We start from the raw sequence: 7,152 nt of genomic DNA, 5'->3' as shown, positions 1-7,152 counted from the left end.
TCTCTTTTGTTTCTATTAAGGTGATAGTTTACCCAAAAATGAAAATTCTGTCATTTACTCACCCTCAAGTTGTTCCGAACTTGCATAAATTTCTTTCTTTCTGTAAGATATTTTGATGAATATTAACAACTCGTTTCTAGTCCCCATGACTTCCATGGTATTTTGTCCATAGGCCTACTATGTAAGTCAGTGGAGACCAACAGCTGTTTGGTTACCAACATTCTTCAAAAATATATATTTTTAAGTCCAACTGAAGAAAAAAAACTCAAACAAGTTTGGAACCACTTGATGGTGAGTTAATGATAGAATCGAGGACCTTTCCCATAAACTCTAAACTGTCTTCTCATCATAAAAGCAAAAAAAAAAAAAAATCTTAAAAAAAGTGTACTATACTTTGCGTTAAATGAAAAAAAAAAGAAAAAGAAAAAAATAACAGATGTGCAATATGTTGGGATTAGTTAAATGTTTCAGTGCAAATAATAATGATACACTGTCCTCTCATAATAAAGGCAAATAATACCAAACATAATCTTAGAAAAGCAATACTTTGCATTAGCCTACATGAAAAATACAGATGTGCAATGATTTAATATTATAATTTTTTTTGGTGGTGTGCGATTAGTTAAAATGTTTCAGATATTATCAAATAATAATGATAAACTGTCCTCTCATAATAAAGGCAAAAACTGCCAAAAATAAATCTTAAAAAAGTTTACTACACTTTGCATTAAATTAAAAATACAGATGTGCAATATGTTTTTATTTATTTCTTTATTTTTGTGGTGCGATTAGTTACAATGTTTATGTTAAAATGTGCGATTAGTTCAAATGTCAAATGTTAAAATGTTTCAGAAAGCGCAAATAATAATGATAAACTGTCCTTCAAGTTCAAGTTCAGTTTATTTTTAAAGCACATTTAAAAATGGCCACAGGCCGACCAAAGTGCTGTACAAGTTAGAATAAAATAATAAAAAATATATATATAAGTAGCCTACACTAAAAACGGTCCTCTCATAATAAAGGCAAAAAAAGACAAAAATAAATCTTAAAAAAAAGTGTAGGCTACTATACTTTGCATTAAATGAAGAAAAAAAACAGATGTGCAATGTGAATGTTTTTTGTTTTTGTGGTGGGATTAGTTAAAATGTTTCGGATAATAACGATACTATTTTACAAACAATAACATCTGCATAAACCGGTGAAGCAAGCCCAGGTGAGCGTGTCAGTGCCGCGGTGGATTATGACGCACTCCCGGCGCTTTGTAATTACGGCTCACCTCAGCGAAGCTGGCGCGAGTCCCGGAGCTTTTAATTTCTCGGAACCGGCGCGGGGTGACGTCAGCACGCCCTCCGGTGCTCGCCCGCTCGCTCGCACGCTCCGCGACCGGCTGGTATTAAAGGCTCGAGGCCACGGTAACGGAGGCGCGACGCGATGGAGGGAGCCGCGGACTCAGGGCGTGCGGCGGCGCTCGCTCGCTTGCTGCACCGGGACTGCACGCGTCTGCTCCAGCTCTACGTGAGTACGACTCGGGGGTTCTCTCCGTTATTCGGTAACGGGGCTTCAATCTGATGCACAGAAATGCTGGCTAGCTCTCTAGGTTTGAGACTACCTGCTGGTTAAACTAGTCTCCTAACCAGTTCAGCGTGGCGTAAGCTGTTTGTTCTGCAGTGCTGTCTATAGGGTGCTTACTACGATTTAAGACAGACATCTTCTGCATTTATTCAATTAATAATGCGGACAGTCATGCATTCATGATGGGAATGTTGTTTATAGCAGTGACTCAAGCATCCGGATTTTTTTTAAGTGACTAAACACTAAACTGATTAACACTGAAAGATTTGAGGAATCATTCACACACTCCATTTAGGACTACTGACAGAAAGAGCACAAACCGCAGCAGATGATTGATGTACAGTTTGTATAGCTGCAGTGCTTGTTTATTCACAGCGGGGTATATTTGAGTTTTAAACTGTATTATCAAGTAGGAAATTAAGAATATTAAAAATGTAAACAGAACAATACATGATTTTATTTATTTAGTATTACTATTATTTGGCTTCTACCAAGTGACTGATGAATTTGGGCTGAAATACTGTATTTTATTTTATAATAGTGAAATACTGTATTTAATTTCCATAAAATGTATAAATACAATATTTCAATTTTACACATGACTTTTGACATCAACAGCTGAAGTTATTAGAAATGTTTTTCCTAATAAAATAAATAAAACAAAAGCAATAAGATAAACAATACATAATGTAAAACATTCACACACTGACACTCTCACACACACTCACACACACACACACACTCACACACACACTCACTCACACACACACACACACACACACTCACACACACACACTCACTCACACACACACATATACACACACACACACACACACAGTACATTTTACAAAAAAACACATTTGATTTCTACTAATTTGTGGAATTTACTAGCAATTTCTCAGTGAAAATCATTTTAAATGTAAATCCTACACCATTTCTTACATTTTACTTGTTGACCAGTCCATTTCTCCTGCCTTCCTCAGTACGCATGACTGTTTGCGTTTCATTGTTTGCTGTCAGCGCAGACGTCAGAGCCATTTTTGGGTTCGTCTGAAGAGGTGGCGTAACACGCAATGCATAACTGATATCGAATGCATGTGTGCATGTGACTCAGAGGGCCGTTAGGTTAATTACAGGTGGTTCGGGTGCATGTGGGAACACACGGATCACGGCGCATTAACCGTAACCTTCGAGTGGGCGCTCCGAGTGACTAATCTTCCTCTAAAGGGACACTTTTCCTGTAATGACTAATTACAGCCCTCCTCCTCCTCAGAAAGAGCGGGAGAGCTTCCTGTCCCAGCATGCACCGGGCGGCGAGCGTCTGGTGACCCTGGCCCTCTGCCCCGAGGCCCTGAGCACCGGCGAGCAGGTGGGCCATGTGCGCTCGGCCCTGCGGCGCTGCATGGGGCTGCTGGAGTGCCTGATCGTGCGAGAGGTGGAGGAGATGGGCGAGGAGCTGGAGGGAGAGTACGAGAGTCTGAGGAAGACCGTGAGGGACCGGCTCGGGCATCTGCTCCACAGCACCGGGGCCCTGCTGGAGGAGGGAGAGGGGGGCTGCCCACCATCCCCGCCGCTGCAGTGCACCGAGGTACACACGCACTCCTGGCCAAACACAATACTTTCAGCACCGCTGACTGCGATTCTGCAGTTTCAGCTTGATGAAGAGTCATTCATGTGTTTGTAGATAGCTAGAGAGTAGGGCTGGGCGATTTTCCCGATTAATTCGAATTTAATGTTTTGCCATGATTTTATTTTTTAGAAATTGAGGAATCGCTTTTCATGCAGATATTTTTATGTATAGTTTCACAAAACTGAAGCCAGACCATTCTGTTTTTACTTCAAATTTCAAAATTAGTCTAATTTAGATTAAAAACTGTTCATGTATGCAGCATCTTTGTTTGGATGATGATTAAAATGCAGTGGTTGCCTCTAATTTTAAAAGTTAAGAGCACAGACAAAGCCTTAGTTTGTTTATATGAAGAGATTTCTTTTATTTGTGTTATTTATTTGATTTGGGGTTTGTTTTAAAATTTCAATTTAGTTTTGTTATTTACATTTACATTATATTTAAATTTTGTAATTTAGCAGACGCTTTTATCCAAAGCGATTTACAAATGAGGACAATAGAAGCAATCAATCAAAACCAACAACAAAAGAGCAGTAATATGCAAGTGCTATATTAGTATATTATTATAGTGTTATATTTCAATTTCACAAAGAAATGTGCAGCATTTTGTCCAAGCAATAATAAAAGGACAGATTTAATTTATAATTTGTCTTAAATCTCATTTTGTAAAAAAAATAAAATAATCGTGAATCGAATCGAATCGTGAAATCAAAATCGTGAATCGAATCGTGAGTTGAGTGAATCGTTACATCCCTACAGTAAAGAGAAAAGAACGATCCAACTGCATGTCGGCGCACGTGATTAAAGCGTTAGTTCACCCAAAAATGAAAATTCTGTCATTAATTACTCCCCCTCGTTTTGTTCGAAACCCGTAAGACCTTCGTTCATCTTCACCATGTTGTAGTTACACTTTCAAGTTGACTAGTTAAAAATCGTAAAAAATCGAGAATCGGTCAAACATTCCGAGATTTTAATTTTTGAGCGCATATGATGCTCGTTTGGAGGAGGCCGGGGCTAGTTGTCAAGCATGGAACAAATACTGTAGTTTATATTAAAATTAATATAAACTTTAATAAACCCCCCCCCAATAAAAAGAAGAAAAGTTGAGAAAATATTATGCAACTGGAGCCCCAGATGCCAGGTGAAAAACAAGTGCACTTCCATAATGTACCTGAAGTGCTCTATTTGCATGCAATAATTTTATACTTAATGCACTAAAATGATTCTTTAGTACTTCTTAAGATAAACTTAAGATCATCTAAGTGTACTCAACTGTGCTATTTTGAGACGCCATGAATATGAACTAAAATGTGCTTTTAACATACTATCTCTGTATTAAAAATGTATTTAGTTACCACTTGTAGTATACTTGAGTGTATGAAAGATAGGTTCAAGTGTACTACAAGTGGTAACTAAATACATTTTTAATACAGAGATAGTATGTTAAAAGCACATTTTAGTTCATATTCATGGCGTCTCAAAATAGCACAGTTGAGTACACTTAGATGATCTTAAGTTTATCTTAAAAAGTACTAAAGAATCATTTTTAGTATATCAAGTACAAAACTTAGCGTGTGAAAATAGAGCACTTTAAGTACATTTATGGAGGTGTGCTTTTTTTCGTCTGGGATATAACACACATAATGACAGCAAATTAGATTTATACACATTTTCTAAAATTTCAAGAACACTTATTTTCACAGTGTTTAAAGCAAGACAAAACCATTGTTTTTTCACTGAATGGTCAACTTTTCAACTTTTTGGAATCTTGGAATGGTCAGCTTCCAAGATTCCAAAATGCACATTTAAGTGTTAATTTTGTTATGCTTTTTAACTTTTTATCTTTAAAGGCGGTGTCCTCAAAATGAGTTTTTCCTCCACTTCAGCAGCACTTACAGACACCAAAACTTACAGTTTTATTCCTCTCTATATTCTGAAGGATTTTACTGTGGGGTTTGTTCATATATCATTTGGCTGATTTATTATTGAATTTTATCTATCTGCGTCTGAAGATTTCAATTACAGTACATATATTTAAAGGCTGTTTGAGATTTTCCTCCACTTCAGCAGCACTTACAGACACCAGAACTTACAGTTTTATTCCTCTCTATATTCTGAAGGTTTTTAGCGAAGGGTTTGTTGATATATCATTCACAATAGTTTTTACTAAAACAAGGTGAAAATGTGTTTGTTTTCTGTCTGTTGACAGTATTTTATATTAGTTACAGTGTTTACCCTATTCTTCAGTTTCTGCTTTACTCTTGCAAAGCTGCTGATATCTGGGCTGAATCATTCTCATTGTTCGCATTGATATGCTGCTCGAAAGGAATGTTTCTTTCAGTTAAGTCCTGTACTCTGTATCCCGTGCTCTATTGGTCTGCTGGAGTTGACACAGAAGCAGCGATAAGCATTTGGACGCTCATCAAACCGCTAAACCCTAAATCCCTATTCCTGTAAGTCGCAGGCGCTCCTGAAGCCGACAGGGCTGTTGAAATACTACGGAACTGAATAAATATACAATGAATGTATTAAAGATGTCATGCAATAAATAAATAAAAAGTACAGTGAAATGTGTGTAAATAAAATAATGTGTAAATAAAAAATAAGGCATAACGAAAAACCTCATGAAATATGGAATACAACTTGAAATGTAATGAAGCAGATGCTATAAAACAGATCAACATATCACAAAATAATTGAATTCATAATGAAACGTTTCTAACAATACATATAAGTGTAATAAAAAGTGAGAACAAATAAATGAATTGGGTGTGAAATTTATTTATGTAACAGTGACCTGAAATACAATAGGAAACAAACTTTTACCTGTCAAAGTCTCAGAGCTGAGTCTGAATAAATGTGTGTGTGTGTGTGTGTGAGAGTGTGTGTGTGTGTGTGTGTGTGTGTGGGCATTTGTAGAAAATGAGCTAAATGATTGACAAGGTATTTCAGGTATGTCTTTTTTCATGCTACATGGGGGAAAAAAGTATTTTATGTCTTATTTATGCTTACATTTCACTGTATGTTTATTTGTTACAACATGCCATGACATATTTGTAATTTCATCATATTTATTTAATATAGTTGTATTTTTTATTTAGCATTTTTTAATTGAATTTATTTTTGCTTTTAAAACGATTGTTAGTTTTTGAATGCATTTCTGATTAGAGTAAATGCGTTAAACTTGAACTGATACATTGACGCAAATATACAATACACTGTAACAATAGTTAAGATTGAACAATTCAAAAAGGCAATTCAAGGAACATTTCATGTAGAAGTAAATATACATTCAGGAAAGCGTGTTCAGGTATGTCATCAGTTCATTAGTAGTAAAGTTGCAAGTACAATGCAATGCAACAACAACACAAAAACAGCGCTGTAGTTTTCTGTCACGCGACACTGTTTGCAAAAATAGCTTACTGTAACAGCTGCACTACCGTCACTCTACACTGACTAATGTAGGTAAGTTAGTAGCGTTGCTACTTTTAGTTGCAGACCCTCCAACACAGTCCTGTGGATCTCCTACATCAGGAGGTGCGGCAGACAAGCGCTTTTCTACAAACGGGAGTAAATGAAGCCGATCAAATTAATGTTTTCGGACGTTTCCTATGAACAGACGTTTGGCTCGTGATCAGAAAGTCACTTTGTGTTGGATCCGAGCGTGTCGGCGTGAAGTGCACCTCATCTATTTCTGTGCTCTATAATGGCCCAAACTGACCACAGAGTGGGTGTGTAAATTTGTATTTTATCTAGAAGCTCTGCGGATACAGACTGCTGATGACTTTATTTAACTCTGCTGTGTTCACACACACACACACACACACACACAAACACATACACACACAAACACACACACAAACACATACACACACACACACACGCACGGACACACAGACACACACAAACACACACACACTCTCACTCACACACTCTCACACACACACACACAC

The sequence above is a fragment of the Sinocyclocheilus rhinocerous genome, unplaced genomic scaffold (assembly GCF_001515625.1).
Source record: "Sinocyclocheilus rhinocerous isolate Xijiao unplaced genomic scaffold, SAMN03320098_v1.1 scaffold1456, whole genome shotgun sequence".
NCBI lineage: Eukaryota > Metazoa > Chordata > Actinopteri > Cypriniformes > Cyprinidae > Sinocyclocheilus > Sinocyclocheilus rhinocerous.
Note: the sequence above shows the minus strand (reverse complement) of the source record.